Source organism: Vicugna pacos, chromosome 14 (assembly GCF_048564905.1).
Source record: "Vicugna pacos chromosome 14, VicPac4, whole genome shotgun sequence".
Classification (NCBI taxonomy): Eukaryota; Metazoa; Chordata; class Mammalia; order Artiodactyla; family Camelidae; genus Vicugna; species Vicugna pacos.
The window spans coordinates 6,704,075-6,731,367 of NC_133000.1; the positions used below are offsets into that span (position 1 = coordinate 6,704,075).

Sequence of the window (27,293 nt, forward strand, 5' to 3'; positions counted from 1 at the left end):
ATGAAGGCGAGGACCTAGGATAGTGCCTGGCACATAGTAAGTGTTCGATAAACATTTGTTGGAAAATGGGGAAGGGGCTTATTCAGCCAGTGAGAAGCTTGGAGTGCGTGGCAGGCAGGTCAGAGGGAAGCTGGCTCTCCTCCAGGAAGGAGGAGTCCCAACAGTATAACTGAACACGTGACTGCTCCGGGAACAAGGGGTACCTGGAGCACCTCTTCCTGCTTCCATCTAGCACCCAATCCAGGTCGGTGAGTCAGCAGATTAATCAGCACCCTTCTCTCTCTCAGCCTCAAAAGCTGTTCAGAGTAATTGAAAACACTAAGTTTGTTACAAGTGTGGATTAATGAAAACCGCTATCAAACTTTTACGTAAGATTCTTAAATCTGTCATTTATTTCTCCCTTTCATTTCCTTTTCTAAGGCTTTTGGAAAAAGAAAGAAAGGTGTAAGTGCATGTAGCTAGGATGAAGAGGAGAAGTAAAGATTTAAGTCATCTGAAAGTGAAGTGGATTTTTTTAAGCGTTAAAAATATTTTGAATGATAGCTTTCCAGTTTAAAAGCCCTGAGGGCAAGGACACTTATATGAAAGTTCACTTTTTGAACTCAGAAAGTGACAGTTCATTGACTTAATGGATTTTCAACTCAACCAAACTGCCTTTTAAAAAACAACTAATGCTGTCTTTCTCATGACAAGTTTTTTTTCACCTCAGTGTTTTCATAAGCCCCAAATTCTTTACATTTAGGCAGGCTTCTGTACACGGAGTTCAGTGTGAATGCAAATTGTTCTTAAATTTCTATGTCCAAACTACTACTCAGCATTTCTTCCAAAAGCATGCTTTAGGCTGGACCACTTCTTTTTTCTTGTAATATCTCATTAAACTAAATCAACTTTACCCACGCTTCAAAACTTGCTTTATAGTAGTAGGAATACTGAAGGTCACCAAGTCACCCCAAGGGCAAAAGGCATAGAATGTGCTAGAAACAACCTTTGCCTGGTCACAATTTTGTCTACAGCTGGCCCCAACTGGCATTACATGTGAACTGCAGGGAGGCTGTTACCTAAGCAGATAGCGTTTCTGTTGTGAGACATGAGGTGGCTGTGTGCAACTTCAGAAGGTCCTTTGCACTAAGTTTTATACAGATTGCCCTGGCATTTTTTCAGCAATGTTGTATTCTTGCCAGCAAGTGGCAACCTCTTGGGTCACCAGGGAACACAAAAGGCAATCTGGGGAGGTGCAGGCAGAGCCCTTGAGGTCTGGTTGGCCAGGCAGGTGTGCTGACGACATGGCTCCTGGGACAGGAAGAAGAACAGCCTGTGCACATCCATACAATGTTTTGGATCTGAAGAGAACTCCACAGTAGACATCTTGTATACACGTTCCGGAAGAAATGTATAGCACTTTGTTTACATATTTACACCACCGTTGGAAATGTCCCTCATAGCCACAAGGAGACTGAAGATGTTTAAATTCTGTACCTTCCCGTCAGTGTTCAGGAAGAGAAAGAGATGAGCTCCGAAGGCATGTATTTCTGCATTCCACGTTCCATATCTGGACGTCAGCCATGCCGTGGTCAAGCAAACCATATCTGATTCTTATTAATGCTTTGTGTGCATTCTGGAGGGGGCTTTCCCTTTCAGGAAATATAATTATTATATTTGAAATATTCATGCATCTTCATACTATTCTGGAAAACAGAGAAGCAGTATCTATCCAACTCCCCTCCCACCACCCACTTCACTCCTCTATTCCCAAATAAGCAAATGGAGTTTTCAATGCACATCACTGTCAGTAAGAAGAGGAAGTGGAGGGGTCGGGTGGGGGATCTGCGTGCACTGCATTGAGCATGGACTGGAGCTCAGGGAAGTGACAAGACACCTTTACTGCCACCAGCCAGCAGGGTAACATTGGAAAAAGGTAGTTCACATCTGGGGGTCCTGATTTCCTCAACAGTAAAGTAACAAGAGTAGGCCAGCTCTCTTCAAGCTCAAATTCCAGGATGAGAGTTCAGAAGGCAGCAGAAAGTCACAGCGAGAGTGAAGCACAGTGAGGACTCTTCTTTTTCTTCTCAGAGAGACAATCTGCACTTCTGATGTGCAATAAAGAACATTCAACAGGTAGACGTTTTGTCTGCACTATGGATATAGCTTCCAAAAGGAAAGGGAGAGAGATAGGAGAGACTAAAACAAGGAAGAGAGTTTATGATTTAAAAAAGATAAGGAAAATTTATGCCACATCGCAAAATTGTGCATCAAAAGAAACACTTATGGTGTGTGGATTAGGAGGTGAAGAGGTGAAAGACGATAAATGATTTTTAAAAAGGAGACTGATACAAATCAATCTACACAGTATTTTATATGAGGTATTCCACAATCCAGAGTGCTTAGGAAGTGAGAATTTCTAAATGGTCAAGTTTGTTCAGATACCTTAAAACCTTTTAAATTTTATAATTCATTTTTAATGTGAAACCTTCTAAAATGTACATGTGCTTGTTCTACGAGACAAAGCACACTACACGGGATACACGGTTGCAGTACAGGGAATCCCTGGGAACACAGGTGACAGTCATTATTCACTGTGTCCAACTCGTTCGCTATAACTGTAGGCTCAGATGGAGATGCAGACCACAGTGGACTGTGGGCTGAGGAGCTGCAGACACCAGTTATGGTCCTGAAATGTGTTGTTTTGTTATTATTGCTACAGAAAGTCCCTGGTATCAATCTGCATAACACTCACGTGCCCCCTTTGCATAAAGGCAGTCAAGGCTATGACAGCTAAATGAATTCCTCAGTAGTTCAGTGCAGTTGCCTCTAGGAACACTAATGATCTAATTAAAGCAATCTTTCTAATTATTGCTATTAGTCCCTTTTCCTTGTAAGCACTGTTCAGTACACTGTTACACTCCGACCGCAGACTCCCTGTCAGCATGGGCCATCCTCTCTCTCAATGTCACCTATGGTGCCTCTTTATAGTCACTTCTGCCAGGGCTGTTTGCTCTGGGGTAGAAAACTACACTAATCTGACAGCCAACCAGGGTCCTCTTTTCCATCTGGCCAGCACTGTGTTAGTATAATCTTCAGGTGTTTGACTCAAAACTGGGTTTTTTGACAGCTGGGTGTTCAACAGCTGGTGTCTTCTGGCTAATAAGAAAATTAAAATGACTGACAAAACACATCAATCTATCAGCCATTCTACAGGTACCTAAATATGCATGACTTGTTGGCTATGACACACGTGCCCAACCTCCTCTGAGGAGAACAAGCCTCCACTACATGAGCTCCTGCTCCCACGGTCAGGCCAGGCCCCCACGGTGGCTGTGGACAGTGGCAGTATGGCTACTCTTTATGGCAGAACCGCTAAGGGGATGTGCTTGTTTGTTTCTCAAGCAAAAAATAACAATCCTGAAGCCCTATAACTGATAAGAAGTTATGTCACTAAATTTTGGATTACTTCACTAAACTTTACATATCAATTTGTCTCAAAATAACCCTATGACTTAAAACCAATAGGACCATTTAAATAGCAACACTTTCAGGGTAGGATCTATTAGAATTGCTAATGTTTCTCTTTGCTTCCTATTGCTTATTTACAGTCAGGAAGTATTTATTTGCTGCATGCAAAGCAAGCCATTGGAAGTCCTTCAAATTTAGCATGTAGCTTAATGCTTCCCATTAGCCATTCTTATTGCTTTCTTTATGTGCACTTTGACTCTCCCCTCACAAATTATTTTCAAATTTCATGTACTTTGCTACTTGCTTTTTTCAATTTTGACTGGCATATTTACTTTGTCCAGAGTGTTATATAAAAATCCATTAACAGACATTGTACATTATGACTGGCTTCTTAGGAATCAGTACTCTCTGAAAAGCAAAGTTGTTATTTGCATTTATAGTCTACATAAAAGACTAGGATTTTATTCATCAGTCCATTTGTTGCATTTATATTTATTGATGTCCATTTATTTATTTTTAACCATATGGTTTTATACTACTTGCCCAGAACTGTTAGGATACTGCTATATCCACAGATTATGATTTTTATGTTGGTTCTAATGAACGGAATATAATATTTTTATGAGTAAAATAATGTTTCTCCTACAAAACCACAATAAAGTCACTTTCAATAGTTAAGCAGGATTAAAAAAAACACTTAATTTCCTTCAAAAAGTTCTTCATCAAATCTAGAAGTGTCTTGGAGTCAGGTATATCTTATGTCTATTCAGTATGTATAAAAACAAATGCTTCCTTTGTTGAATATTTATCTAATATCTTCTGGGTGATCGTCTCTGAGACACAACTCTGCTTTAAAAGCCGTGGAGCTCAGACCTCTTTCCAGCACATCTTAAGAACTGACACTTGGAAATTCACAGCACTACATGCCTGTGTGAAGTGTTCCCAGCTGCACGGTCCCTCTTTGCGTTTCATCATCAGGGTTTCCACCACTGTTTTATTAACTAGATATCTCACTGCAGGAATGATACAGTTGTAACTTTCACATTTTAAGTAAATCCATGTCTAAGAGACATTAACCAACAAAGTGTAAGAGGGTCTTTATCCAGGAAATTCTGGTCACAGTCTGACTGGAGTTCTTAAGTAGCTGCAGGGTGTGATGTTGACTTTCATTTAGTAATTTTTTAAAAATCCCAGTTTAAATTTAGTTTCATTTAGCATATTTTTGTGTTTCTTTAAAACCATTTTTACTTTTGGTTCAAATTCAGGCACATTCAGAAAGGGAAAAAAGAGGCTTGTGTTTTATGATGGTATAACATAGTGTGGAAATGTTTAATGTCTTCGTAACTTGAGATTTATACCACTATCTAATTCCAGAAGAGATTCGAGGTGGTACATGGAGATGTTGACTTTGCTCTTATCTGGGTGCCTTAAAATGTAATTTATGCTGGTTGTTTTGTCCCATATATTTGCCACCTCTTGGCATTTGGTGATTAATGTCTGTAAGTGGAACAAAACTTACACTGCGGGTATAAAACATCCTCCTGTCTATGAGGTCTTGGCAAGCACTGAGACAACTGCAAGAGGAAATAGTCTGAAATGTACACTAAGTGCAAAAGAGCTGAAGGGCTATTTTAATCTTAAAGATGAACTCAGACTGAAAGATAAAATCACCTCCTACTGGGCATTTCCATCAGGAAACCACAGAGCTCGTCCCAACGCAGCCTAGTGACTGATCCCAGCTTGCGGTCAAGAGGTGGCAGCAAGACACTTCAGACGGGCAATGTGGCAATCTGCCACTAGACTGAGAGGCAAAGTCCATGGCAAGGAGACTAATGTTAGACAGAAGCAGTGAGACAGAGAATCAGGTCAGGCTGGAGAACGTTCTGGATGACCTCAGGACTGCCAGGAAGCAGGAGAAGGAGCACGCTGGGTCAGGGCACACCAGGAGCCCAAAAGGGTCAGAGACAGAGTCAGCCTTCCTGAGGGAGGGCAGGTCCTTTCGGAACAACCTGTGTTTCTGGACTTCTGGTGTGTTCCAGGTGGTGCAGGAAGTCTGCTGCCCTGAGAAACCCAACTGACGTAAAGTCCTAGAAATGTGGCCAGCTCTCTGAGGAAAGCCAAATCCTTCTTCTTTGAGAGTCCTTTCTTCCCATGGCTCACTAAAACCAAAATGTACCTTAATGTCTCTGGGCCTCAGTTTTCTCATCTGTAAGATGCAGGTGTTGAACTAAAAAATCCCTACTGTATCTTCCAGATCTGTTTCTGTGGAAACAAAACAAAATAAATAACTGAGACAGGAAAAAAATCAAAAGAAATTACTACACAAGACAGGAGAGGAGGTAGAATTTTCTGAAGAGGTGAAAGTTGCTAACGGGCAGAAAGAAAGCTTGGCCAAAGGACGGGAGTATAGTAGACCAGACACGGGCAAGGATGGGAGGTATGCCTCCAGAGGCAACGTCCACACTCTGCTCTGGCATCACAGAGGGGCCAGGAGGAGGTGGGGCTCAGCCTGAAGCCACCTAAGGTCAAGTTCCAAACGAAACTGCCCAATGCAACCACTGCTAACAGCATCCTCTTCCTGGCGAGAGGCAGTGCCTACACTAATCATCTCCGTTACACATGTTATGGGATATCTGGGGCCATGAAGCGTCCTAGGAGTGGCCCTTTCACAAACTATTTAAAATTGAGACTCGTCTGGAAGATCTAAGATGAATAGACACCAGAGTGGGTAGATGCCACACAAACCACTGGACAGGAGAAAGGCATACACGTAATTCCTTCCTGACCAGAGAGGCCTGTAGACGAGGTCTTTCTGAGTGACGTGAGATTAGAATGATGAGGTGCCAAGCACTGAGAAGTAAGTTTTATTTATTTTATTTTCCTGTTTTACAACCACAAAGACAGCTGAGAAGGGAAGCATAATGTTGGCTGATGGCTTATTTTAGTGAATAAAATGAGAAGGCTGATAAGGAGATGAAAGACTTGTACACACGGCTAAATGCCCCTCGGATCACGCCTAACAAGTCAAGTTCATTTGGGCAAACACAGAAAAAAAGTAAACCTTGAACTTAGTCCAAGATTTAGAATGAATTTAAAGAAAAAAATCAATCAGCCACACTCATTTTTCATAACTTCAGTGTCATATTAAGAATATTTTGACATACCTAAGCTTCTGTAAGTTAAAACAACCGTTTTGAGCAGCCACCTTATTTTAGCTTCCTCAAATACTGATACAATGTCAAGACAGAACCAAGATCTTGAATGGGATGATCAAGACTTCCTATTTGAAAGAAGGTAATTTTCCACTTAATTTTAATCGAATGGTCTTTCACTGCATTTGGTTCAGGTTATAGAATTCATAGGCTCAGTATTTAAAAACAGGTTTCTTTTTGATGTTGGTTTTTCTTATTTAAGTGTCACAATCCACTAAAAACTGCAGTTTGTTAATTTTCCTCATTTCTTCACTTTTCCTCTTCACTGCTCCATTTTACATCCACTGTTTTCAAAATCCTATTTTTTTTCAGTGATGCCTTAATTTCTTACTGCTTGCCACTTTTTGAATATTACGGCATTTTGATGATTTTGTTCTCACTGGTTTGATGTACTTCTTTGTTCCTGTATCTTAGCCCTGTGTTGAAAGCTCCATGTCCTCTCATAAAACGTCATTTGGGAAAATTAGGCTTTGATATTTTCCAACTCTTTTATTTTTTTCTTTAACATTTCTTGCTACCTCATGTTTTTAGAATGGTACTTTTGCCAAATCTCAAGTGTTGCCAAAAGAAATCAATCAACATTTTCTCTAGAATTTATCTTGGAAATAAAAAGATAATAAATTTCCCCATGCGAAAAAAAGGGAACATAAGATCGTTCCTGTGTTCATCATGGTCAATTCAGATTTTGGATTTGAAAATAATGTTTCAACACAAGGGGAATTTATGAACAAAAGGCTATAAAGAAAATACTCAAGAATTACTTTTTATAATTAGTTATATGATACAGAAGAACAGTCATGTGATAGCCAGATTTTACAGAAATACTTTTTGACTGGCGTAGCCTATACAACACTTCTGACATTTAAAATAATACTGTCTTGTCTGAAGGGTGAAAGCAGAACATTCTTAACTGTATTAAGACAACCATGAGCTTCTTATTCTATTTACATACCTCCTGTCTGCTCACAAACGTCAGCAAAAATAATCACTAAAATGCATATTGAAAGAATAGGTATCCTGATAGATGAAATTCCCACATCTTCTGTGAGAACATCTCCTTCGGTTTTGCATCCTTAGAAAAGCCTTTGCAAGTAACCTAGGTCTTGGAATGAAAGCTGAGGTGAAATCCAACTAACTACATAGTAACAACGTTAATGAGAAGGGGTCTGCTTATTTTTCCCTCTGGAGTGTCGTCATTTTAACACCAGAAGTTTCAAAGCAATTTCTTTTTTCATTATGAGCTCCCAGAAGCTATAAAATTGGATATAAGCAATGGAGAAGATTTATTATCAAAGTTATGTATGGACTTGCCTATTCCAAGAGACCTGATAGAGTCAGATACCACAGTGATGTTCTTGGACAATTATCTTGGAAATTTTTTGTTTGTTTTGTATAAAATCAACACTTTATCATCTATCCAAATATGTTACAGCGTGGCAAAAACAGCCTTAGAAATATTTCCATCGTTAGTAACTACGTATAACTACTTGAAAGTTCTTAGTGCCTCTAAGATCTCCCACTCCAGTCTTCTCTTTATATTTTATTTTAAAAATAATATTGTCTCCTTTTAAATTGTGTTTTTAAAGTAATATAGGAATATATTCTCTCTCAGAAAAATTCAGACATTATGAATTAAGCTTGTGTTCCTCAACCTTTCACTTCCAGTCCTGGTTCCCTTCCTAGAGTTAATCACTGTTAACCATTTATTGTGTATAATTCCAGACCTTTTATTTCTTCTGTGCTTTCTTATCTGTATCTGTATCTATAGTCATATAGTCATTTGACCCACTGGGTACTATAAGCATCATAAAAAATGTGTCTACCCACTTCTCAGGGATATTTTGTATTGCCTCTAAAATATAAAAAGAAAACTAAACAACTGAAAATAATGTTTCAGACTAGTAAATTTAATGTTGTCAAACTCAGTATTCATTAACAAGTCATAAATACTTGAAAACAACAGGAAGGTTAGATTCTCCTTGTGTCACAAATGTTCTCAAATATGAGTAATTAATGAAAAACCACAGCTAGCTGCAAATTAAATTAATTATAACCAAATCTTTTCAAAAGCAAAATCACAAAAGTTCTTCCTATTTTTGCAATAAAAATTTGTATTTAATTTGAGTAATACGTTCCAAGTTAGGGGGAGTAGTGTCTTCAAAATTTAAGATTGACTAGAGCCTATAAACTTCTTGAAACAGCCCAGTACAAATATATAGCATTATCTAGTATATGTATTTTTCTAAGTTGCTTTTATTCACTCAAATGGCTTAGAGATTTTCAACATGAGTAGATCCATATCCACCCGCTTGCTCTGTAACCGAGTAGTAACATTTCACAATGCCAGCTGGTAAGTGGAGGGTATGGCCATGTGGGTTATCTGTGAAAACCACTGGATAAAGTTGGTACTTAAAGACTATGAAGTATAAATAAAATTAAGAACTACGTGTGATTAAAAACAAAAGCCCCCCAAAAAGGCAGATATCATAGCACACAACAGGAAGCCTAGAGGGGGCGAAATAATGGCATGGATGGTAACTCACTCACTTATTCTCTCAGTAAGTGTTGTTGAGATTCTAGCACGCGCTCCTCACTGCGCCAGGCAGTGGGGATTCAGTGCCCAGCACACTCTGTCTAGCACTATATATACATATATATCACCACCACGTAAAGTGGTCCCATCTTTATGGAGTTTATAGCCTCACAGGAGAGACGTTACACAATAATGCATGATGGCTTCTTACAGGGCAAGTAGAGCGTGTCCTAACTTACTTTACGGGTTCAGCAAGGTCCCTCAAAGGAAGGGAAATTTAAGTGGAGGTGGGGGAATGAGTAGGGTTTTGCCCAGTCACGTGGAGGTGTCAATCTGGACTGGGGGTAGAAATGGCATTACAGGCCCAGCACATGGGAAAGCCTATAAGCAAGAGGGAAGATGGCCACATACATAAGGAGGTAAACAGGAAAGGAGGCAGGGAAGCTGGGCAGATGTCACAGTCTGGAGGGCTTTGAAAGCCAGGTAGGGGGTTGAGTCTTACATCTAAAGGCAATGGACAGTCATTAAAGGGTTTTGAGCAGGTCTGTGGCCTGGCAAAAGCTGTCTCCAAGCAACAGAACTAGAGTGACTGTGTGATGGTGATTGGAGAGATGCAAACCTAGACCAGGGAGACCAGTGTGGAGATTGTCTCAATAATCCAGACAAGAGATGAAGATCTGGACTAGGGGGAATGAGAAAAGCTCACTTACTCAAGAGACAGTAAGAGGCAGAACTGGGAAGAGTGGTGGTGGAGAGTGAGAGATGATTGATGCCTGAATTTCTGACTTCAGAGATGAGAACCAGAGTGGACCAGAAATCATATTTTACCCTGACTCATTAAGGTTCTTACCCATTCCTTAGTGAGGGTACACTAGAGAACGGTATCAGAATCTGGTTCTTCGTATGTTAGAATGAGTAGTAAAGAGTACATACTTTGACTCTAGAACAAAGTTGTTCATTTTCGATAATTTATTTTTGTTGTTGCTGCCATCTTAAAGGATACCCTGCACTGTGTAGCTAAGTTTGGGTCCCCCACCTTACAATTAATAGTTATTTAAATCTTGGAGTAAGCAAACTATGTGAGGACTGTTACAGAATTCTGACTTAAGGAGGTTTATTTCTATTTGGCTAAGTTCTGTGTTTCAACTTGACATGTGTAAACTTCTATGACTCTCATTACAGTCCTCTAAACTTGGAAGGGCAGATATTATCCGCTTCCCTTTACAAAAGAGAAAGTTTAAGTGACATACATAAAGTAAGGTGGACCCAGAATATTTGACTCAAGTTTTGAGAATTCTTTCTAGTTTAACGCTCTCCCATCCCCAGCTCAACTCAAAAGCTGGAAAAGGCCCAGCTGGGAGGGGAAGGGCTGCTACGGGCGGCTAAAGCAGGGAGGCCAGGAGGAAGAGCGGGAAGCACTCCGGTCGGGGGGAGAAACCGAGAGACTGAATCCCGGTGCAACTGTTTTACCAGAAGTTTCCTGGGCCTGTGCTGAGACCACACAGCTTCATTTGTCAGATGACATCCAAATGGGATGAGAGATTGCATGAAAACGTTTGAAATAATTACGTTTTTCACTCTGAGGAGCAGTGTACCTTAAGTGTCTAATCTTGAAAATGGGTGTCTCTGAGCACTTGGGGGCAGGACTGAGGTAAGAGCTGAGTCTGGGAGCCCACACAGTTCCTCAGCACAGGACAGGAGCTCAGGCTGCTGGGTGGTGACACCTGCTTGCTGTACCACCAGCTGGACATGAGACAGTCTCCAAGCTCCCCTCCAGGGGACGCTAATTCTGAGAGCCAGGTGCCTTCACTTCACACGCGAAAAAGTGTGAAAAAATGTCCTTTAAGGCCCATGTACACATTTGCAAGGCAGTTTGATGAAGTTTTGGTCACAAAGCTCGGGGTGGGGGGTGTGTTGATGAAATTTTGGTCACAAAGCTCAGGGTGTGTGTGTGGGGGGTGTGGGTGTGTGTCGCTTGAGTTTTTGGATTTTTGTTTTGGTTGTTTTGATTTTTTTTAAAATATGGCTACTCATACAAGTGAGAGATTGACTAGCATTCTCCAGTGGAAAACTGACTGTTCTGGCTTCATGAGGGCATGGCCTGCCGTGTAAGAAATAAGCGATATACTGCGTTTTCTAAATGAAATCATTTTGTGAAAAGGTCTTTTCTTGTGCACATGCTCCTCAGTATTATGTACAAAAGATCTCAGTCAAATGACAACACTACTATTTTAAGAACTGTCTAAATATGTAGGCAAAGTAGAATCTGTAAATTTATGAAAAGCAGCTCCCCTCGTCCTAGTCCTCCCCCTTTTGATTTCTTTGGAGACATTTCAGAGAGGCTTGGTGATAATTTTGCTTGGAGAGCATTTCATGGTCAATTTAGAGTGCATAAATCTTGTTGTTTAAAAATGTCAAGCCAATTACTGCCTTCTGAAGCTGCAGAGCCTGCCAGCAGGACACATTTGTGCTCTCTCTTCTTGGCCCCCGTAGGTCCCAGATCAGAATAAAGTGCCTGGCCCACCTGGCTCTCATGCGGCACAGCATTTGGAGACACGATGATGCTACACCCACAGGAGTCCCAAACAGGAAAGACGGGGAAGACTGGGTTCTATGATACATACAGAGGTGCCCTGATGTGTTTCTTTGATTCTAAACCAGAAGTCTGGGAACTGGCAGCCTCTGCCCACAGAAAGATACATTTTGTCCACACAGTGTTTTTCTTTTGAAAAAGAATGACTCACCAGTAATTCAATATTGTGATATTTTATATTAAAATCTAGATTTCAGCTTCTCTAGAAAAATCCGAAGATCTAGTGACACTGGGTTTCCACCCCTACTTGGCAACAACCAGCTGTGGACATGAGGCCGACGCTCTATCCTTTGCCACATTCCTCACAGTCATTAGCATCATGCTCTAATCACTGTGCTTGCACTGTTGTGCTGATTTCTCACACCAGACTGGCTTTGCTCATTTACCTTCCCTGCTCCCATCCACAGGCAATTAAATTTGTGACTTCTGTTCTAGTATACTTTATTTAAAAACTTTGCTTTGGCTTTAACTGTCTTGCTTTAAGCAAACAAGAAATAAGTCCCTGTCCTGTTGACTTTACACGTAAGCTGGAAAAAAGGCATAATCATTCATTCATTTAACATTTCTCAAGCACTTGCTGTGTTCGAGGCATTGGGCTAGACCCTGGGATACGACAAAAAATAATCCCAGTCCTTGCCCTCATGATTGTACAGTCCAATTATAATTTCATTATTATAATATGATAAATATAGTTCAATTATAAAAATGGTAAATATTTGCTATAAGAAAATAAATAGTTGCTATAGGAAAGTGGAAAATGAATCTTTATATAGAACAACCAAGGAAACTTTCCAAAATATAAGACACGCTCTTTGCTCTTGGAGTGAGTGGGTGATGTGATGCTCTGAAGTATACTGATGCTGCAAAACTGAAAGATGTTGGTCATGAATCACCTGGAGTATTTGTTTCCTGAGATCAGAACTCAAACTGTTAAGCTGTAACGAACCATCCTTTGGTGACTGCGAAGTCATCTCATGATGTCACTGGACCTCAAAATTGTCTTCAGGAATATCAGGCTTCACTGCTCATTGTTTTGTCTCATTGGGAAAGTCACTTAATCTCTCTGGGCCTCACCGTCTCCTTCTGTAAATAATCTCCAGGGCCCCTTTCAGCACTCAGATCCTATGATTTATGAATGAAAGGGCTAAAAACACATGTTAAAGTATTTAGAGTAATGACAGGGTGCCAAAGAAGCTCTGAGGAATGGGTTAAGTTTTGTAAGGTGAGCTTTTAAAGCCTGAACCCAAATGGGCTTGAAGATTTTAGTTTTAATGGAGAGAACTTAAGAGAGTATACTAGGTTGGAGATGAGAAATATAGGCAAAGACACAAAATATTGTCCATATAATAAAGAAATAGCCAAACCACAGGGCACCAGCTGATGAGAGGGTTGGCACCAGGGAAGAGCAAGATAGAAACTCAGAGGGCTCAAGTGAGGCCTGTAAATTGAAGGTCTTAGATCCTAAGGTAGAGAACTTAGTCTTGATACAATGAGAAAGATTAAAAACAGAGTTCTAAGATTATTATTTGGACAACTATCTAGACCAGGCTACTGCTTTCTCACCACACCTCTCAATATCACTATTTTCAGAGCCACCTGACATCTGGGCAGAGCCTTCTGAGTTCTTATACAACAAAGGCCTATAGCCATCAGGTCATAAAGGACTTAGTCACAGCCTAAAATCAACTGAGCAGAAATACATAAAACTGTGATTGAAATAAAATTATAATTATAAATTATACAGAAGAGCTAATATCTATCCTTCCTAGGTAATTTGCCATTGCCAGACACTCATTCCCTCCTCCCATGTTAAGAAAATACAAGAATATGTAAACAACAGATGAAAGAAGAAAGAAGCAGTAGAGTTAACTGATTTTCAGGTTCTCTGACTTGAAACACAATCTACCTGGTTATTTGTAAGTGACAGCTGGGGCATCATTTTCCTGGATTTAAGAAGTTTGAGATTCAGTTTTCCAAAGTCTCTCACCTCTTTTAAAATTGAAAAATGAAAAACAGAATAGCAATCTTCCATGCTGGCAGAGTAGAACTGGGGGCATAAGCATCCCCCCCCAAAAAAAGATTTCCAAATTAAGATGTTTTAAAACACAAAGGATATAACAGGATCCCTAGCTACATCAGCAAGTGTTCCAAAGCACAAACCTGAACAATTGTGACTTTCTTCAGTCTTTGCTATATCTTCAGAAGCAATTTTGTTTAATTATTTTATGTCTTCTGAATCTGAAGATCATTAACTATCAGGATGCTAGCCATCAAAAGCAAACTCAAAAATAAACTAAATTTGGAAATTCTTTGGAAAAATACCTAGGGCCTAGGATATGTACTGTTGCTCTCATTTTGAGAAAGGTCTTTGTAAGTTTTTCTTTATCTTAAGGAATGAAGTGAATCTCATCTCAGCTTTGCAGACAGTCCAGAGTATATTTGGAAAAATACCTAGGGCCTAGGATATGTACTGTTGCTCTCATTTTGAGAAAGGTCTTTGTAAGTTTTTCTTTATCTTAAGGAATGAAGTGAATCTCATCTCAGCTTTGCAGACAGTCCAGAGTATACTTAACTCATGGTAACATCTCAAAGCAAAGGAAAAGGCAAGTCACCTTAAGGTTTCAAAGAACCTAGAGAGATTTTGGTGTGAAAATGGAAGATAAACGACAGGAATTTTTGTCTGAACACACATCTGAATTGTTTGGAGCACTGTTTTGATACTTTGAAAATATTTATGATGTGGGTGGTACAAAAACAATCATTTTATCAGGGTTAAAGTAGGGACAGTTGCTCTAAGCATAACTGCTTTGTGCCACTGAAAAATGGAGGTGCATGGCAAAAACACTGAGATAAGGGAACTTCTGTTTAAAGAATTCTGCTTTTCATTCCATCCTCTGTATCATCTGTAAAATAATCTTTTTTAAAAAGTTACAATCAGAGCATGCCCCTCCTGCTCTTGCTAAAAATGTTCAGTGATTTCCTATTACCTACACCTAATCTCTCTCCAGAACCTTCGATTTCCCCGCTTCAGTTATAATCACCACAACAATCCTTTTACTCCTGTGGCATAAAGTGAGGATTACTCCTAATTTCACAAGTCCTTCAGTTATTATATCTAAGTGGTCCTCTAGATTGAAACACCATGAATGCAGTGGAAACCATGGCAACACACTGATTTGAAAAAAAAAATACACGCTTACTTTTCTATTTTGTCATCCTTTAGGAAAGCTATCGCTTTTGGTCTGATGAACCCGCTCATTTTCACTGGAAGCATCCCCCTCTTTTTGTAAGCTTGCTCAGCAACTGCAACAGTTAACTGTCCTGATCGCTGTATTCCTAAAGTCTCTGAGCTTCTACTACAACAGCTGAGTGTGACTAATTATGCCAGAGTATGTTGGTTCCTCCAGTGTACTCTGTGATCTGTGAGACCTGTTTTATACAGCTTTGTGTCTTCAGTGCCTGAAATATAGTCTGTATTTAACAAATGTCTGTTAAAAAAAAAAAGGAATTAATAAAACAATGGTGAATCCTTTTATAAAACGAAGAGCTCTTTTTGTGATGCAAATAAACACGTCCTGACCCATTTGGTTTACAAGTCTGGCATCTGTCTGCTAGGTTTCTGTTATTTTTGGTACAACATATGTCATGTGGCTTCAGAGAGTGCATGAGGAAAAACTGCTCAGGCATTCCCACACTTGATACAGTGATTCATCTACTGGATTGTCAACAATGACTAAGGAAAGTGGTGGGGAAAGAAAAAGTAAGAAAATCTCAGGTTTCAATCTATTTTGTTACTAATTTTCAACCACTGTGGGTTTTCTTTTATTTTTCATCGTTGTTTTCCTTTTTCAAAAAAACCAGATTGGAAAAATATGAAATAAAATTGTCTGGTGTGAGTCTCCTTCCCCAAGCCTAGAAGAGGTAACATGACCCAGAGGCTGGCAGCACTCTGGGGAAGGAAGTCCTTGCTCAGCCATTCGAGTGCCGGCCGTCAAATCCTCTCGAGGTGTTCTCTTCAGTGGTCTGGATTCAGCTGACAACTCCTGAAGAAACACCTCATCTTCCCTCCTCCTAGGAGGACTCCTTTGATGAACAAATCAGTGCCAAGGTTCCCAGTTTGAACAAATCTGTATTTTGTTTGTTGTTATTTTGCTTTGTAAACATTCTTCAGCATCTCATGCATCTGTGCAAGACTCCTCATTATAATGAAATCTTCCTCAGGGACACGTGTACGTGCTCTGTTCATTTGATACCCTCTTTTCACACTCAAAGGCACTCAGCACAGGATTCCTCTAATGTAGACAGATAAGTATGTACATCTGTAGGGCATATTTGCCATGTCCTCAACTTTCTCATCCCCTAACCCCCAGAAAAGTGACATATAGAATATTTAATTCAGATGATTTCTTTTTTTTCATTTAGAACACGTTGTAATATCTCTTAAAATTAACTGGAAGTCCCAAACTGCCAAAAATAAAATCCATGATGTTGTGTCTCAAAACCAGGAGAGAACAAACGTGTGAAATCAGGAAGCCTGAGTAATAATAGTACTCTGCCACTGCACTGTCATAGAATTGATGGAAAGATTATTTAAGTAGAACGGAAGTACGCTTTGGAAAGAGCAAGCCACTACCTTTGAAGTGTCCTCATTTCCTTTCGTGTGTTGTACAGGACACACGTACTCAGAGGCGTGCTGGCAAACTGGCTCTCCAGACGAAAAAGACACCAATGTGTACCATTCACTGATGTCTGTGGTGTAAAAACTCCCACCATCACTGATTTCAAGCTATCAATGGATTGATGACCAGTCTGCAAAATTATTGACTATTTAACAATTGGTTCTTTTTTTTTTATTATTATTGAGGTACAGTCAGTTTACAACGTTGTGTCAATTTCTGGTATACAGCACAATTCTTCAGTCATACATGAATACACATATATTCATTTTCACATTGTTTTTCACCATAAGCTACTACAGGATATTAAATATATTTCCCTGTGACATATAGGATAAACTTGTTTATCTGTTTTATATATACCAGTCAGTATCTGCAAATCTCAAACTCCCAGTTTATCCCTTCCCTTTCCCCTCCCCCCTGGCAACCACAAGTCTGTGTTCTATGTCTGTGAGTCTATTTCTGTTTTATATATAAGTTCATTCAACAATTGGTTCTTAACACAGGCCGACTTCAGCCCACTACTGCATATTCCTGGACTCAGGTCAAATTTTAGATTAGGTCATTGTAAAAGAACACGCTAATTCCTAAATAGGCTGTTTTCAACGTGAGAAAGTGAAGATGAGTCCTAACCCTCACATAAGTCCTTCTATTGTTAGATCTATTTGATCTTCTAGGTTTGGATACCACAAATGCAGGGGACGCCTGACAATAAAAATTAATACATTGTTTTTAAAATATTTGCTTATCTTCCTATTTTGCAGCAGCTAACAAAATAAGATTTTTGTAGCTACCCAATTATAACTCTGTGGCTGCAGGAATCTCTTCCCAGCTAATTATTTTGTATCCTAAGTTAAATACAGAAAAAAAATGATAGCTATTATTATTATAGCTAATGCTTAATGAATGCTTATGATGTGCCAGGCACTTGATGTGTATTAATTCATCTATTCCTCACAACCACCTCATGCAGATGTGTAATTATTATTCCCCATGACACACAGCAGGAAATGGACGCTCAGTGTACAGCAGCCAAAGGGACTGGGATGCAATCCTAGGCAGCTTGGTGTCAGCTGGGGCTCTTAACCATTAAAGGTTAGTAGCTCCCCTTTCTTCAACATCTTTAAAACTATTCTCCCCGTAGGAATAGCTAGATGCATTTATCACAACGTGGTTATGTTCCAGATCCTCCCTTGGCTTTGCAGCAGGAAGCCGACTTGAAAAATTCTACTCATTAAGAGAGGAAGCTAGTAAGTTTCTATTAATGGCTCAGATATGTTCACTTTATCATCTAATCTTGATTTGGACTATTTTTTCCACATAGTAATTGCAGATTCCCCTGTGCTGAATATGTAGCAGGGTAGAGTGTTTTTCTCTAAAATCAAGGAAATAAACAGAATGACACAACCCTACAGCATAAACTATCTGTATAATGCCTCTGTATCTCACCCTGAGTATAAGGTTTTTGTTACTTATATTTTGATTTTCGTATTATTGTGAATTTCTTGCAAATTGAATTTTACACATTTTTCTTTAGCTACACCAAGACCAAGAGAAGAAGAAAGTAAACATTAAGTGTTCAGGAAATTGGGAAGGAGGATCATGGTTGAGATCTAGGGGGAAAGTCTGGTTCTTAATGAATCGTGCTTTACAGAGTAGAGGTGCAGAGGAGTGTGGGTTAGAGATAACTCTTACAACAGAGCAAAAGTTACGAAAGGCTGGGCTGCAGTTCTGTTCTCCCATGGAAACAATTGAGAGAAACTAATTAAACATTCTATGTAAGAGACATTAACTTTTATTAACTGCTACAGGGGAAGAATTCTACTGTGCAAAGCTGTTTATTGCCCTGGTATCCCACGCCCTGTTTGGAACTTCCCTGTGTAAAAATGGAAGGAGTTGGGAAGGCTGAGGCTCAAGGAGGCCCATAGGAGGCTCCAACCCCCTGCAAATTTCAGGAAGAAAAAATAAGAGAAGGGAGCTGGGGATAGGAGGAAGGGGAAGGCAAAGAAGAAAGAAAAAGTTTTTTTTAATAGTTTTAGGAAATCAGTTTCTTTATAGATCTTATTCTGTACTGTATTCAAGAGATCTTAGGAAAATTTTTAGTCTCCTACGGTAAACAGAGTGAAAGATGAGATCTTCTCGAAAGACAACACGTTCTGAGGAAAGGAAAGGAATCATCCCCTGCTAGAACACTACTCCTGTGACAGTCTCGGGAAGAGCACTGCAGGTCTCTCAGCCTCTCTTGTTTAAGGCCAGCTGCTCTTGAACAAGGGAAGAACAGGCACACGGAATAACTCCGTAACAACTTCTCAGTCTTGACACAAAGAAGTTCTTTATTAATGCACTGAAATGAATTCTAACTTTAGTAATTCAAATGCCTTTATCGCAACAAACATTTACGGACTGGGAATATAGTTGCTCCTCAAAGACAAACACCTGACCAAGTGAATAGGCTCTGTAATTTGAAAGCAGGAAAAGAAGCAACTCAGAGACACAGGGAACAAATTGGCAGTCACCAGTGGGGAGAGGGAAGTGGGAGGGGCAAGACAGAGGTAGGAGAAAAATTGTTATTAAGGGATTATATGAAATAGTGTGTGAAACTTCTGAAAATCGTAAAGCACTATAGAATTTAAAGAATCCTTCCTCAAAAAAATTTTAAAAAGGAGATTTGTACTCTGAAATTATTTTGTGGTATGATCAAAAGAGATGCATCCTTGAATGGACTCCATGCGTGTTTCACTACAGTAGGCATGGTTAAAGAAAAAACCTGAAAGTTATCTGTGAAAGACTGTACATCCAACTGTCACGGCCAAGGTGATGGCAGCCAAAAGTGATGTAATTGAATTTAACAGATGGACATCTGCTTTAGAGGTTATTCTCACAGTCATCCTGTTTCATATCAAGTGACTCAGGCATAGAAGAAATGCAGAATAAATATTCTAACCCCAAGGGTATAAGCGTTCTAGCCTCACAACCTTCAGAATAAGTGACACTGATCAGGACACATGCTTCTCTGAGTCTCAGTTTCCTTGTTTGCTAACAAAACAAAGTATGATTTGGTTATGAACATGAGCTTTGAGGGCAGACACAGCTGAAGTCTGGCTTATGATATACTAATGATTTAAATACAGATTCATTATCTAACTGAATTCTTTTTAAATATATTTTTTAATGAATTGTTTTTACTTTTGCTTGTAAGCTGTGAAATGAGAATTATAAAACTGCAAACCTCATAGAGTTGTTAGATTTAAGTAATTTAATCTATTTGAAGCACTCAGACTCAATTCCTGGACAAACTGCCCATAAGTGTTATTGTTATTATTACTAACTCGAGTTTTTAGTGTATTGTCACAATATCTAAAGATTGGCTATAATAATAATAATAACAACAACAAAATACAAAAATAAACACTCATTAGAGGTGATCAATAGCAAGAGCCTGGGTAGTTACTGAGGCTATTTTTCCTTACCCATCCCATTTATAAAATGTTGGCATCAAATGGTCTTAACCAAGTAACCTCAAGGCTAACATACACATATGCTCATGCACTTAAGGAGAAGAGGCAGCTTGTGGTGGGCCTTTCTAGTGCTCACCATTCTGAGCTCTTCTTTACTCCTTGGACTACATGTCTCTATATGAAGACTATTTCCAGCTACCTACCAGTTAGGTGGGGACATGTGACTTGTTCTATCCAATGACAGGAGAGTAGAAATATGTTGTCACTTTGGTTAGAGGCAGACTGTCTGGGTCTGTCTCCCTCACGCTGGATGATGGAAACGGAGGATCTAAGCAGCTTGGATCAGTGAATCACTGCATGGGAACAGCTGACGTGGAGAGTCAGCCACACCCAGGGTGAACTTTGTATGAGTGAAAACTTCTATTGTGTAAGGCACTGACATAATGGGGCTGTTTGTTACAGCTGCATGGCCTAGCCAGTCCTCATTAATATATTATAAAGCTCAAAGGGGTTACTTTTTTTTCATACCTTAAATTCAGAGCATTAAGTAGTTACAGAAGACAAGGTTCACCAAGTACTGGAAAGCTTGGACTAAAACCCTCTTCCTTGATTTCCTTCTACTGTATTGCTCTGTGTATTGCTATTCTAGACTCCCAAACCTAATTTGCAGGACTATTGTAAAGAAAACAGGCAAGGTAAGCAAAGTGCCTAGCACAAGACCTATCCCATGGTCCTTAAATTAAAAAATAGTAACTAATGTTTAAATTACCTATTTTTAAAAATCTATTTTAGATTGTCCATGCTTTTGCCTGTGCCAAATATGATGATTAATGACCTTTAATTCTGAACCACCATTAAACTAGGAATTGATAATCTATCTCAATTTTGGAGCAATTACATATTTATAGCTTAGATTGCTGGCAAGGAATCTATACTTCACTCCATTTGTATCTATTTAACACAAATAGATTCCATTTTTCAAACAATGACAGAAAATTCACTCACATTTTATGCCTCTAGAAACTGTGAGAATTTATAAAAGCAGAAGCCAAATTCCTGGGAATTCTTTTATCATCATCCCTTCCTGGTCTTATTCCTCTATCCATGCATCTCCTCTAATACTCCATATCCTCACAGGTGCCCTTTTTCTTGTTCCTCTTGTCTTTCAAAAGAAGCATTATCACATCACTGTAAATTCCTTCTGGCATACCTACAATAACTAACATCTGGTGCCGGCATAATTCAAGGACATCAGAAGGCATTCAAGCTATTAATAGAAAATAGTACCTTCAGTTTAGAAGGGGCCTTAGAAGCTATCCAATTCAGAGTCCTAAATTCTCATCCAAACAAATGCCTCAAAATTGCCTGTGGTGCTTCTAAAAAATGTGGATTCTTAACCACCCCTTCCCAACCAAGTTTCAGTTCCTATTTGGTTTTGGAATCACCTTTACAAACCTCTCTGAAAGATTTTTTGCACTATCTTATAAATATTATTCTCAATGTGACACTATTACCCATTTTATTAGCTATTTGTTCCTTTATCTACAGCTTCACATCATCTATCGAGATGATAAAAAAAAAGAGCGTTCAATTTTATTCCTAAAATGTTGAACTGGAGAGGGACCCCCACCCCTGACACAATCAAAGACACAGAGAGATATTATTATGCCATAGAGATGTCCCTACAGATTTTCACTGGTAATGCTTATTGAGTAAATAATACTTGTTATGCAAACAACATTTTTCACTTTTAATAGTCACTAAGTCCTACTTTTGAAATTGATAGTAGCCATGTGTTAAAATTAAGGTCAATGCTAAGGCATTTTTCAAAATTTTATTACAATTGTTTTTTAAAACTGAAAGAATCCTCCAAAGTTGAATTATACGTAGTTCCTTAGAAATTCAACAGAAGCAAGTAGGCTAAAGTGAAAATATTTACTGCAGCCTTATTCATAACAGCACCAAACTAGAAACAAACCAAGTGTCATTAACAGGAGAATAAATAAGCAAATTGTCATATATTCAAACACTGGAATACTATTCAGGCCAGGATAGTACTGGAACTAATGGTATATGCAAGGACATGGCTAAATCTCAAAAGCATATGTGGGTGATGTAAGCCTAACTCCATTTGTATCACTTCTAAGAAGAGGTAAAATAACTTCTGGGGATAGAAGCAAAGAAGTTTTGCCTTGGTATGAGAAAGATTATATGGAAGGAGGCCCGAGACACTTTTCTTGGATAATGGGAAAATTCTGCATCTTGATTTTGGACTTACATAAGGATGAACATTTCTTAACACTCACTGAACTAGACACTAAAGATCTGTATGCTGTATGTAAATTACACCTCAACAACAACAATATAATACATTCATTAATATATATGCACCCAATATAGGAGCACCTAAGTACATAAAACAGTTACTAACAGAGATAAAGGGGGATATTGATGGGAATACAATCAAAGTCGTAGATTTTAACACCGCATTAACATCACTAGACAGATATTCCAGACAGAAAATAAATAAGGCAATAGAGAAACTAAGTAATACAATAGAAAAATTAGACTTGGTGGATATTTTCAGAGCATTACACCCCCCCCCAAAATAGGATATATATTCTTTTCAAGTGCACATGGAACATTTTCTAGGATTGATCATGTACTTGGGCACAAAGGAAGCCTCAACAATTTTAAGAAGATAGAAATTATCTCAAGCATCTTTACTGACCACAATGCCATGAAACTAGAAATCAACTACAGAGAAACAAAGGAGAAAAAAAGGAAAGCATGGAGATTAAACAACATGCTATTAAAATACCAATGGGTCAATGATCAAATCAAAGTTGAAATTAAAAAATACCTTGACACAAATGAAAACACAACCACACAAAATTTATGGGACACAGCAAAGGCAGTGCTAAGAGGGAAGTTTATAGCGATACAGGCCTTCCTCAAAAAAGAAGAACAATCTCAAATAAACAATCTAACCCACCAGCTAAAAGTATTAGAAAAAGAAGAGCAAAAACACCCAAAAGTCAGCAGAAGAAAGGAAATAATAAAGATCAGGGAGTAAATAAGTAAAATAGAGCTTAAAAAAACCATAGAAAACAATCAATCAAATCAAAAGCTGGTTTTTTGAAAAAGTAAGTAAAATCAACAAACTTCTGGCCAAACTCACAAAGAAGAAAAGAGAGCACAAATAAGCAAAATAAGAAAGGAAAATGGAGAAATTACAACAAATAACATAGAAATACAGAATATTATATGAGAATATTATGAAAAACTATATGGAATCAAAACAGATAACCTAGAGGAGATGGACAAATTTCTGGAAATATACAGTCCACCAAGACTGAACCAAGAAGAAACTGACCACTTGAACAAACTGATCACTAGAAATGAAATTGAATTAGCAATAAAAAACCTCCCTACAAATATAAGTCCAGGACCAGATGGCTTCACTGGGGAATTCTATCAAACATACAAAGAAGAACTCCTACCAGTCCTTCTCAAACTCTTCCAGAAGACTGAAAAGGAGGGAATACTCCCAAACTCATTCTATGAAGCCACCATCACCCTGATACCAAAACCAGGCAAAGACATTACCAAAAAAGAGAATTATAGGCCAATATCGCTGATGAACACAGATGCAAAAATCCTCACCAAAATATAAGCAAATAGAATCCAACAACACATAAAAAAGACTATACATCATGACCAAGTGGGATTCATCCCAGGGACACAAGGGTGGTTCAACATACGCAAATCAATCAATGTAATACATCACATCAACAAGAGAAAGGACAAAAACCACATGATCATCTCAACAGATGCAGAAAAAGCATTTGATAAAGTTCAACACCCATTTATGATAAAAACTCTCACCCAAGTGGGTTCAGAGGGAACATATCTCAACATAATAAAAGCTATATATGACAAACCTACAGCCAGCATAGTACTCAAAGGTGAAAAACTCAAAAGGTTCCTACTAAAATCTGGGACAACACAAGGATGCCCACTATCACCACTCCCATTCAACACAGTCTTGGAAGCCCTAGCCACAGCAGTCAAGCAAGAGAGAGAAATAAAAGGGATCCAAATTGGAAAAGAAGAGGTAAAAGTGTCAGTATATGCCAACGACATGTTACTATACACAGAAAACCCTAAAAGGTCCACACTAAAACTACTAGAAATAATTGAAGAATTCAGCAAGGTAGCAGGTTACAAGATTAACGTTCAAAAATCAGTTGCATTTCTTTACATTAATGATGAATCAACAGAAAAAGAAAGTAAAGAAACAATCCCCTTTAAAATAGCACCCAAAGTAATAAAATACCTAGGAATAAATCTAACCAAGGAAGTGAAAGAATTATACACAGAAAACTATAAACCATTGATGAAGGAAATCAAAGAAGACTTTAAAAATGGAAAGATATCCCATGCTCTTGGATTGGAAGAATCAATATTGTTAAAATGGTCACACTGCCCAAGGCACTCTACAGATTTAATGCAATCCCTATCAAATTACCCAGGACATATTTCACAGAAGTAGAACAAATCATAATAAAATTTATATGGAACCACAAAAGACCTAGAATTGCCAGAGCATTACTGAAGAAAAAGAAAGAGGCTGGAGGAATAACTCTCCCAGACTTCAGACAGTACTACAGAGCTACAGTCATCAAGACAGCATGGTATTGGTACAAAAACAGACATATAGACCAATGGAACAGAACAGAGAGCCCAGAAATGAACCCACAAACTTTGGGTCAACTAATCTTCGACAAAGGAGGCAAGAATATACAATGGAATAAACACTTCAGCAAATGGTGTTGGGAAAACTGGACAGAAGCATGTAAATCAATGAAGCTAGAACACTCCTTTACACTATACACAAAAATAAACTCAAAATGGATCAAAGACTTAAACATAAGACAAGATACAATAAACCTCCTAGAAGAAAACATAGGCAAAACATCATCTGACATACATCTCAATAATGTTCTCCTAGGACAGTCTACCCAAGCAATAGAAATAAAAGCAAGAATAAACAAATGGGATCTAATTAAACTTGCAAGCTTCTGCACAGGAAAGGAAACCATAAGTAAAACAATAAGACAGCCTATGGAATGGGAGAAAATTTTCGCAAATGAAACCAACAAAGGCTCGATCTCCAGAATATATAAGCAGCTCATATGACTTAATAAGAAAAAAACAAACAACCCAATCCAAAAATGGGCAGAAGACCTAAACAAGCAATTCTCCAAGGAAGAAATACAAATGATCGATAGGCCTATGAAAAAAATGTTCAATATCATTAATTATCAGAGAAATGCAAATCAAAACTACAATAAGGTATATCACCTCACACCAGTCAGAATGGCCGTCATTCAAAAATCCACTAATGACAAATGCTGGAGAGGCTGTGGAAAAAAGGGAACCCTCCTACACTGCTGGTGGGAATGCAGTTTGGTGCAGCCACTGTGGAAAACAGTGTGGAGATTCCTCAAAAGACTAGGAATAGACTTACCATATGACCCAGGAATCCCACTCCTGGGCATATGTCCAGAAGGAACCCTACTTCAGGATAACACCTGCACCCCAATGTTCATAGCAGCACTATTTACAATAGCCAATACATGGAAACAGCCTAAATGTCCATCAACAGATGACTGGATAAAGAAGAAGTGGTATATTTATACAATGGAACACTATTCAGCCAAAAAAACCAACAACATAACGCCATTTGCAGCAACATGGGTGTTCCTGGAGAATGTCATTCTAAGTGAAGTAAGTCAGAAGGAGAAAGAAAAATACCATATGAGATCGCTCAAATGTGGAATCTAAAAAAAACAAAAAACATAAATACAAACAGAAACAGACTCATAAACATAGAATACAAACTTGTGGTTGCCAAGGGGGCGGGGGATGGGAAGGGACAGACTGGGATTTCAAAATGTAGAACAGATAAACAAGATTATACTGTATAGCACAGGGAAATATATACAAGTTCTTATGGTAGCTCACAGAGGAAAAAGTGTGACAATGAATATACACATGTTCATGTATAACTGAAAAATTGTGCTCTACACTGGAATTTGACACAGCATTGTAAAATGATTATAACTCAATAAAAAACGTCAAAACAACAACAGCAGCAGCAGCAAATACAGTAGTACATGCAAATTTGAAAAGCCTGTTTTTGTGAGTTCAGTTTTGTATATCCAGAAGTGGGGTGGCTGGATCAGATGGTAGTCCTATTTTTTTGAGGAACCTCCATACTGTTTCCCACGGTGGCTGCACCAATTTATATTCCCACCAACAGTGTACAAGGGTTCCCTTTTCTCCACATCATCACCAATACTTGTTAGCTCTTATCTTTTTGATAATAGTCATTATAACAGGTATAAGGTGATATTTCTTTTTGGTTTTGATTGGCATTTCTCTAATGATTAATGATGTTGAGCACCTTTTTATGTACCTGTTGGCCATGTGTATGTCTCCTTTGGAAAAATTTTCAGTTCCTCTGCCTATATTATAATAGGATTGTTTGGTTTCTTGCTGCTGAGCTGTATGAGATCCTTACATATTTTGGATATTAACCCCCTTATCAGATACACGGTTTATGAATATTTTTTCCCATTCCATAGGTTACCTTTTCATTTTGTTGATGGTCTTTGCTACGCAGAAGCTTTTTAGCTTGAGGTAGTTCCACTTGCTGATTTCTGCTTTTGTTGCCTATCAAATCCAAAATATTATCAAGACCAAGGTCAAGGAACTGCTTATTTGTGTTTTGTTCTAGAAGTTTTACAGTTTCAGGTATTACATTCAAGCCTTTAAACTATGTTGAGATTGAGAGGGTGGTGCTGCTGGATATGCTCTGAGGCTGGGCTGGGCTGCTAGCCTGCATTCAAGTGGGCCACTAACTGGGCTCTGTACTCATTTCTGGTTAGGCAGGGTCATAGGCTGCATCCCCTGGTAGGCTGGTGCCACTAGTTGGATTCTAAGATTAGACAGGGCTGTGGGCTCTGTTCCATAAGTGCTCTTGATTGGTTGGGACTTCAGGGTTTTATGTTATACAATCAGGTAGGACTCCAAGCTGTCCCCAAAGTGGTGGGGCCACAGGCTGGGCCAGGCCATCTTGTAAGCCATTGACTGTGCTCTACTGTTGGGCAGCTTCCTTTCAGCCTTTTTGGTCAGACTGGCCCACAGGTTATGCTCTGTGATTGAGTAGGGTCACTGGCTGGGCTCCCTACAGGCTATGTTCAGCTATCTAGCAAGGTCCTATGCTTGGCTTCACTGCTGAGTAGGATTGTTGGCCGGGTTCCACAGCTGGGTGATATCACTGGCTGGGCTCTGAGGCTGCTC

At 38.9% G+C, this 27,293-nt stretch overlaps 1 long non-coding RNA gene across 1 annotated transcript in view; it reads right to left on the reverse strand.

The window, feature by feature from the left end:
* Window positions 1–5,058: 5,058 nt before the first annotated feature.
* The window catches only part of LOC140701087 (uncharacterized), a 109,029-nt gene continuing 86,794 nt past the window's right edge, over window positions 5,059–27,293 (reverse strand). The window contains exon 4 of the long non-coding RNA XR_012079912.1: window positions 5,059–5,712. This is a non-coding gene — a long non-coding RNA (uncharacterized lncRNA). The remainder of the gene's footprint in view (window positions 5,713–27,293) is intronic.